This window comes from Saimiri boliviensis, chromosome X (assembly GCF_048565385.1).
Source record: "Saimiri boliviensis isolate mSaiBol1 chromosome X, mSaiBol1.pri, whole genome shotgun sequence".
Lineage (NCBI taxonomy): Eukaryota > Metazoa > Chordata > Mammalia > Primates > Cebidae > Saimiri > Saimiri boliviensis.
This window is the reverse complement of record NC_133470.1, coordinates 75,666,657-75,676,352: the sequence shown is the minus strand read 5'-3', so window position 1 is coordinate 75,676,352 and position 9,696 is coordinate 75,666,657. Positions and strand designations below refer to the sequence as shown.

The 9,696-nt window shown below is 38.8% G+C and overlaps 1 pseudogene; it reads right to left on the bottom strand.

Annotated features, from left to right (window-relative positions):
* Positions 1 to 7,638: 7,638 nt before the first annotated feature.
* LOC101042114 (pre-mRNA-splicing factor SPF27 pseudogene) lies at positions 7,639 to 8,377 on the bottom strand (annotated as a pseudogene).
* Between the last annotated feature and the right edge of the window lie 1,319 nt (positions 8,378 to 9,696).

Below are 9,696 nucleotides of genomic sequence, written 5' to 3'. Positions count from 1 at the left end.
TATTGTCAGAGAGAAGTCAGTATCAGCTTCTAAGCTTCAAAGGACAGGCTGACTCTCTTGTTAGGTGCTAATGCAGCTGATCACTTTAAGTTGAAGACAATGCTTGTTTACCTTTCAAAAAATCCTAAGGCTCTTAAAAATTATGCTAAATATACTCTGCCTGTGCTCTATAAATGAAAGAATAAAGCCTGGATGATAGCATATTTATTAAGAGTATAGTTTACTGAATATTTTAAGTCCACTCTTGAGATCTACTGCTTAGAAAAAAGACATTTCTTTCAAAGTATGCTTGCTCATTGGCAATTCATCTAGACACCTCAGAGCTCTGAGGGAGGTATACAAGGAGACCAATGTTGTTTTCATGCTTGCTAATACAACATTTATTCTGCAGCTCATAGATCAAAGAATAATTTTGACTTTCAAGTTTTATTGTTTAGTAAAAATAATTCATAAGACCATGGCTGATACAGATAGATAGCAATTTTCTGGTGAATTTGGGCAAATGATATTGAAAAACTCCTGGAAAGAATTCATCATTATAGATTTCATTAAGCACACTTGTGATTCATGGGAGGAAGTCAAACCATCAAATTTAACAGAAGTTGATGGAAAGTCATCCTTCATGGATGACTTTGAGAGGTTCAAGACTTAGTGGAGGAAGTAACTGAAGTTATGGCAGGAACAGAAAGCATACTAGAATTAGAAGTGGTGCCTGAATATATGACTAAAACGCCGAAATCTCATCATAAAACTTGAACAGATCAGTAGTTGCTTCTTATGGATGATCAAAGAAAGTGTTTTGTTGAGATAATGAAACTTACTCCTAGTAAATATGCTATGGACATTGTTGACATGACAACAATGGGTTTAGAAAGTTATGTAAACTGATTTTGTAGTGTTAGAGTTGAGGTGACTTCAATTTCGAAAGAAGTACGGTGAATAAAACGCTATCAAAAAGCATCACATGCTAACAATGTTTCATGTAAAGAAGAATCAATTGATGTGACTAACATTATTGATGTCTTATTTTAAGAAATTGCCATAGCCACCCCAGCCTTCAGCAATCACAAATGAGATCAGACACCAGCCATCAACATAGAGGCAAAATCTTCCACAGCAAAAAAATTATGACTCACTGAAAGCTTGGACAGATGTTAGTGAAATAAAGTGTTTGCTGTTGTTGCTGTAGTTTTAAGTTTTAGAAACAGAGTCTCACTCTGTTGCCAAGGCTGGAGTGCAGTGGCACAATCATGGCTCACTGAAGCCTTGAACTCCTGGGCTCAGATGATCTTCCTACCTCAACCTCCTGAGTAGCGGGACCACAGGCATGTGCCACCATACCTGGCTAATTCTTTGTATTTTATTTGTAGAGACAGCGTTTTGTCATGTTACTCAGGCTGATCTTGAATTTCTGGGCTCAAACAATTCTGCCTTGGCCTCCTAAGATGCTACAATTACAGGCTTGAGGCACAGTACCATGCCAGGTGTTTTTGAATTACAGTATATACATTGTTTCCTTAGACATAATGCTATTGCACACTTAATAGACTATGGTATAGTGTAAAAGTTACTTTTATACACACTGAAAAAGCAAATTAAAAAATGACTAGCTTTGTTTCGGTATTCGTTTCATTCCAATGGCCTGGAACCAAACCCACAATATCTCTGAGGTATGCCTGCATATAAAACTGCAAGACAGCCAACTAGATGCAGCTGAGAAATGCTGCTTGCACCAAGTGAGACTGAATCATCCAGTAAACCACCATAATTTGGGCAGATTTTTGGAAATAAAATGCTAAGAGTGTATGGAGAGGTGATGTTGAAGCTGAGGTTGAAGAGAGAGGAAGCTGGTAATCCTCTATGGCATTCCCAAACATTAGATCTAGTTCCTGGCCTCAAATGGCTTCTGGGGAAGGGATGAATGAAGGAACTGGGGGATGATTACCTCTTGCCACAGAACTCCAGGATCCTAGTTGCAGGGTACCTCAAGTCCTCCATGTATGTGTGAACTGGTAGGGTGATCTCCTTAGGGAGCAGGCAGTGACAGGCCTTCCCATGTCACAGAGCCCATGAGCTTTTGTATGGTGGGCAGCACCAGCAGACAGTGGTCATACGCCTATCTCCCAGGCTCACCATCCCTTTTCAGGAGGCACTGCCCAAGTTGACCTGAACCAGGAGAAAGTGGGGCCACCTTCTCTCCTGTACTAGGAAGGATCTTTTCTGTAGGCCCTCCTGTCCACCAGCCCATCCTTTGACCCATGTCTAGCTAACCTAGAAAAGCAGATGCACAGTGTAGTCTCCACGGCCCAGCATGAGTGCACTGCTCCACCTGAGTACTTTCTCAGAGAACCAGGAGTACACTGAATCCTCCAATGCAAGGATTCCCAACACCACACCATGGGATGTTCTGGTGCATCCAGAGGTACAGAGAGCAGTTCAGGAGTACAGAGCTGTGATCTGTGGCCAGCACTCAAGCAGAGGAAGAGCCCTTATCCTCAGAGCACTGAGAATGGCAAGATGTGCTGTTCCTGAGCTGGAGAGTGATCAGGGCATTCCTCCTTCCACAGGGCTGGTCCAGAAAGGGTGTGGCATATCTCCCTACCACAGTCTCTGCCCCAGGGGGCCCCATAGCCTGGAACACCTAATAAATGAAATGCAAGCATAACACCAGTGATTGGAGGAGGCTCTCCCAAGTCTCTGGGGTGGATCTGGTAAGGGAAACATCTTTCTTCCTGCCCGACTGCAGAAGATACCTGTTAACATTAGGAAGCACAAAAAAGCCATATGGCTATGTATTAGCCTAGCTACCAGCCATTACTTTTAAGCACTTTCTACTGAGGCACAGCCAAATAGTACTAGAAATTATCCCACTAATATGTATATCTATAAAACTGAGCAAAAGCATCCACCCACAAATGAAGATCCTGTGCAGCACCTTGGCTCCCTGAAAGCACCCAGGAATGAAGCCAACTGACTGTACTCAATTTACAGCATAATTTTAACACCAACCATCCCAGATAAGAAAAATCAGCACAAGAAATTTGGCAATTAAAAGAGCCATAGTCTATCCTTACCTTCAAATGGGTCTACTACCTCTCTGACAATGGTTCATAACCAGTCTGAAACGATTGAAATAACAGAAACAGAATTCAGAATCTGGATGGCAAGGGAACTCACTGATTCAGAAGAAAATAGAAACACAATACAGGGAAACCAAGGAATCCAGTAACATTATCTAAGAGCTGAAACAAAATAACCATTTTAAGAAATAACTAAACTGAACTTCTGGAAATGAAAAAGTTACTACAAGAATTTCAGAATACTATCAGAATTAGGAATAGCAGAAGAGACCAAGCTGGGGAAAGAATATCAGAGATTGAGCTCCCCTTATTTGAATCAGCTCAGTCAGATGAAAATAAAGAAAAAGGAATTTTGAAAATGAACATGACCTCTGAGAAATACGAGATTATGAAAAGAGAACAAATTTGCTACTTTTTGGCATTCCTGAGATGGAAAAAGAGAACAAACAACTTGAAAAATATACTTGAGGATATAGTCCATGAAAATTTCCCTAATCTTGCTAGGAAGATTGACACAAATCCAAGAAATACAGAGAAACCTGGCTGGATACTACAAAAAATTACCATCCTCAAGGCATATATTCATCTTATTCACCATGGTCAAAGGAAAATAAAAAGTCTTGAAGGCAGCTAGAGAGAAAGGTCAAGTCACACAGAGGGTATCCCATCAGGCTGGCAACAGAACTCTCAGCAAAAACTTTGCAAGCCAGAAGAAAGTGGCGGCCTTTTTCTCAGCATCCTTAAGGAAAAGAAATTCCAACCAAGAATTTTATGTCCTGCCAAACTAAGCTGTGTAAGTGAAGAGGAAATAAAATCCTCAGACAACAAATGCTGAGGAAACATGTTTCTACTAGACCAGCATTACAAAAGGCCCTTAAGGGAGTGCTAAACATGGAAACCCCCTCAAAAAAAAATGACACCTGCTACCACAAAAACACGCAACTACATAGCTCATAGGCACTACAAAGCAGCTACACAATCAAATCTGCAGAACATCCAGCTAACAACACGATGAGAGGTTCAAAGTTACACACAACAGTATTAATTTTGAATGTAAAGAGGCTAAACACCACACACACTTAAATGACATAGAGACCCAAGCTGGATAAAAAACAAGATTCAACTATCTGTTATCTTCAAGAGACCAGTCTCACATGTAACAACACCCACAGTCTCAAAGCAAAGGGATAAAGATCTATTATGCAAATGGAAAACAAAACAGAGTAGGAGTCACCACTACATTTACATCAGATAAAACAAACATTAAACCAATAAAAAAATAAGGAAAATGAAAGACATTACATAATGATAAAGAGTAAAACTTAACAAGAAGACTTAATTATTCTAAATATGTAAGCACCCAATGTCAGAGCAATAAGATTCAGAAAACAAGTTCTTAGAGATCCACAGAGATTTACAAGTCACACAATTTAACAGTGGGAGACTTTAACGAATTATCAAGGCAGAAAGCTAACAAAGAAACTCTGGATTTAAATTGACACTTGACCAATTGGAGCCAATAGACATCTACAGAACACTCCAACAACCAACCACAGAATGTACATTCTTTTCATCTGCACATGGAATGTATTCTAAGATTGACCACACACTTGGTCATAATACAAGATTCAATAAATTTAAAAAAAAAAATACTTCCAAGCACACTCTCAGACCATAGTACAATAAAAATAGAAATTAATATCAAGATTTATAAAAACTGTGCAAATACTTGGAAATTAAATAACTTGCTTCTGAATAACTCCTGGTTGAACATCAAAATCAAGTCAAAAATAAAACATTATTAGAAATTAATAAACATAGGGACACAATTTACCAATATTTCCAGGATGCAGCTAAAGCAATATTAAGAGGAAAGTTTATAGCCCAAAATATCATCATCAAGAAGTTAGAAAAAGCTGAAACTAACAATTTTCATACCAAAATGAACTAGGAAAAAACAAAAGAAAACAAAACAAAAATCAATATCAAAGCTAGCAGAAGAAAAGAAATAACTAAAAATAGAGAAAAATTTAATGAAATTGAGATGCAAAAATTTATACAAAAGATTCATGATATGAAAAGTTCGTTCTTTGAAAAAATAAACAAAATTGATAGACTGCTAACTAGATTAATTTTTAAAAACCAAAAAAATCCATGTAAGTACAATAAAAAGTGACAAAGATGATATTACACCTGATCAGACAGAAATGCAAAAGATCCACAGAGAATACTATCAACAACTCTATGCACAAAAAATGAGAAAATCCAGAGGAAACTGACAAATTCCTGGAAACATGCAATCTCCCAAAATTGAAAAAGGTCTGAAATACTGAAATGGCCAACACTGAGCTCTGAAATTGAGTTAGTAATAATTAAAAAACAAAACAAAACAAAACCAAAAAAACCCTACCAACCAAAAAATTCCCAAGCAGATGGATTTATAGCCAAATTCTACCAGACATTTAAAGAACTGGTATCAACCCTACTGAAACTATTACAAAACAACAACAACAACAACAACAGGAGGGACTCCTCCATAATTCATTCCATGAAGCCAGCATCAGCCTAATATCAAAATCTGGCAGAGACCTGACAAAGAAAAACAACTTCAGGCCAATATCCCTGATGATCATTAATGTAAAATCCTCAACAAAACATTTGCAAACCAAATCCAGCAGCATATCAAAAATTTCTTTCACCACTATCAAGTAGGCTATACTCCTACGATGCAAGGTTGGTTCAACATATGCAAATTAATAAATGTTATTCACCATAAAAAATGCAACAAAAAGCAAAAACTATTTGATTATCTCAATGAATCCAGGAAAAGTTTTGATAAAATCCAACTTTTTTTTTTTTTTTTTTTTCTGAGACAGAGTCTTGCTCTGTCACTCAGGCTGGTGTGCAGTGGCATGATCTAGGCTCACTGCAACCCCTCACTCCCGGATTCAAGCAATTCTCCTGCCTCATCCTCCCGAGTAACTGGGATTACAGATGCCCCCTATTACACTTGGCTAATTTTTGTATTTTTAGAAGAGACAGGGTTTCACCATGTTGGCCAGGCTGACCTCATTCTCCTGATCTGCCCATCTTGGCCTCCTAAAGTGCTGGGATTACAGGTGTGAGCCACTGTGCCCAGCTGATAAAATCCAACTTTTTTTTCATGATAAAATCCTCAGCAGTATAGGCATTGGAGAAATATACGTTAAAATAATATAAGCCACCTTTGACAAACCTACAGCCAACATCATACTGAATGGGCAAAAGCTGGAACTATTCCTGTTTAGAACTGGAACAAGATAAGCATGCCCACTCTCACCACTACTATTCAACATAGTACCGTAAGTTCTAGCCAGATCGATCAGGAAAGATAAAGAAATAAAAGGCATCAAAATAGGAAAAGAATAGAACAAATTATCTCCTTTTGCTGACAATATCATTTTATTATTTATTTATTTATTTATTTATTTTTATTTTTTTAGAGCTCAAAAGCATTTACTTATGGAATATCATTTGTCAAGGGTTATAGAGACATACAGGCTTATGGAGAGCCTAACTCTTGGCTACATAGAGTTTTAGGTTGGAAATAACTTTTTGTAAGAATTCCGAAGGCATTTCTCTGTTACCTTCTTTCTAGTTTCCAAAGATGCTGTTGAGAAGCTTGAAGACATTTTTATTCTTGATCCTTTATATGTAACATTATATGTAACAATGTGCCCCTCCTCCTATCCCTACATGCTTACAGAATCTTCCTGTACTTGGGTGTTCTTGTATCTCACAAATAAATGCTCTGGAGTTGGTCTATTTTCATCCATTGTGCTGTGACCTTTTGACTCTGGAAATTCTATCAATCAGTTATGGAAAATTCTTAATTACTTCGATGACTTCTTTCCTCCTGTTCTCTCAGGTTATTCGGCTATTGACTTTCCAGACTGGTCCTCCTCTTTTCTCTTTGCTGTTTTCTTTTTTGGCTCCACTTTCTGTGAGTTTGTCAACTTTAATTCCTAATTTTCAATTGAATTTTAACTTCTGCTACCATATATTTTTAATTTCTAAGAGCTGTTTTGTTCTGTTTCTTATAATAATAGCATCTTGTATATTATTATGACTGTAGTATCTTACCTATCTGAGAATATATTTTTTTCATTTTTGAGACAGAGTCTGGCTCTGTCACCCAGGCTGGAGTGCAGTGTCACAATCACAACTCATTAAAGGCCTGAACTCCTGGACTCAATCTTCCTGCCTCAGCCTCCCAAATAGCTGGGACTACAGGCACACACCACCATGTCTCGCTAGTTTATGTATTTTTTGTAGAGATGGGGGTCTCACTATGTTGTTCAGCCTGGTCTCAAATTTCTGAGCTCAAGTTATCCTCCCACCTTGGCCTCCCAAAGTGCTGGGATTTACAGGCATGAGCCACCACACCCAGCCTGAAGATATAGTTTTAAAAAAAAAAGTTTTCTTATCACACCATGTTTTCTCCATAGTCTTTCCTAGATTTGCTTTGCTCCTTGTCTTTCACAATGTAGAACTGCCTTATCTGGTTCATGTTCATGTTTTAAAGTGGGAAGCTAAAACATGGTTTAGAAGCTGTGTCGGTCTGGTAGGGGGTGGTTTGTTGAACCTCTCTGCTCCATGTCCTGGCTTGGCCATCTGTTGGGAAACTCAATTTCAACAACTTTAGTAGGTCTTTTCTCTTAGGCTGGTCAAATTCTCCACAAGACTCTTCCAATTTCCTTTTTGACTCCATTTCTCTCAATTTAGATCCAGCTGTGAGTTGCATGTTCTTTCTCTGCCAGTTTAAATCCTGAATATGTTTTCTTAACTTCTGAAGTTCTTTCTGTGTGTGTTCAATTATGTGAACTAGATTTTCGTTGTATACTTTCCAGGCATTACATCCATGTTGTGACATTAGCTCCAGATTCTCAATTCTAACTGCTTGATGCTCTAACTGGGCCTTATAATTATTTACACATTCTTGCCAGGCAGTGATGTCATTTTTTTGACCAGAGGGAGGGGCTGGAAGCTCATATCGTTTCATACTGGTCAATTCAATTGGCTGTGGAGCAGCCAGTCTTTCAAATTCATTTCTCATTATGTCAGTTTCAAAGGCAGAATAATCCAGGGCTGTCAGGTAGCTCAGGTAGTACTTAGTAGGTAGGTATCTGCGAGTTTCCTCCTCCACCAGTGCTGCAGCTGCTTCCCGCACACCAGGAGCTTCATAACCTTGATCAAAATACGGTAGTGCATCCATCACAACCTCTCCAGCCACCAAACCCGTGCCCACCATACTGGAAAACTCAGATTTGGCTGCGTTTTCTATGTCTGCATAAACTCAGTTCTGACAATATCATTTTATATGTAGAAAACCCTAAAGACACCACCAAATGAGTACTAGAACTGATAAATGAATGTAGCAAGATTTCAGTAAATAAAATGAAAGTACAAAAAATTAGTAGCATTTCTATACACCAGTAATGCTCAGGCCAGGAGTCAAATCAAGAAAACAGTCCCATTGACAATATCTGCAAAGATAATTAAATATTTCAAGATACAACTAAATAAGGAGGTGAAATATTGCTTCAAGGACAACTAAAAACACTGCTAAAAGAAATCAGAGATGACACAACAAACTGAAAAAATATTCCATGCTCATAGATTAAAAGAATCAACATTAACATGGCCATTCTGCCTAAATCAATTTATAGATTTAACACTATTGCTATCAAACAACTAACATCATTTTTCTAGAATTAGCAAAAAAATAAAAAATAAAAAATAAAACTATTCTAACATTTACATGGAATCGAAAAGTCCCCCAAATCCAAAGCAATCCTAAGCACAAAGACTAAAAGCTATACAAAATCTATAATAACCAAACTTCAAGCTATACTATGTCTATGATAACCCAACTTCAAGCTATACTGTAAGTCTATAATAACCAAAACAGCATGATACTGATACAGAAACAGACACATAGACCAATAGAACAGAATAGAAAACTCAGAAATAAGGCCACACACTTAAAACCATATGATCTTTGACAAGACCATCAATAACATGCAATGGGGAAAGGATTCTTTATTCAATAAATCATGCTGGGATAACTGACTGGGCATATGTAGAAGAATGAAACTAGATCATTACATTTCATTGTATACAAAAATTAACTCAAGATGCATTTAGAGGACTTTCAAGATGGCCGCCTAAGAACAGCTCAGGACTTCAGCTCCCAGTGAAAGTGCAGAGGGTGAGTGGACGCCGCATTTCCAGACGAACTCTTATTGCCCACAGACCAGGAGATACGCAGGCAGAGGGGTCGCCAGCGTCGCAGTCCCAGCCGGTGCGGCTGTTTTGGCCCCCGCGGGGCTGATTCCGCCCGCGCGGCTGCTGTGACCACTCCCTGTTGCTGCCGTTCTCCGTAAAAAAGCCACTGGTCTGGGAGCCCTCTTAGCTGGCGAGCAGAGCCCTGAGACGGCAGAGTTCCCCACTTATCTGAAATAGCGAGCCAGGCCAGGAGATTCCTAGGCAAAAAATCCGCCAGGAGCCGGCGCCGCGGTTCGAGCCGACTCCGTGAGTCGCAGCACGGGAGATCCCGGCGCCTTTTCAACAAGCG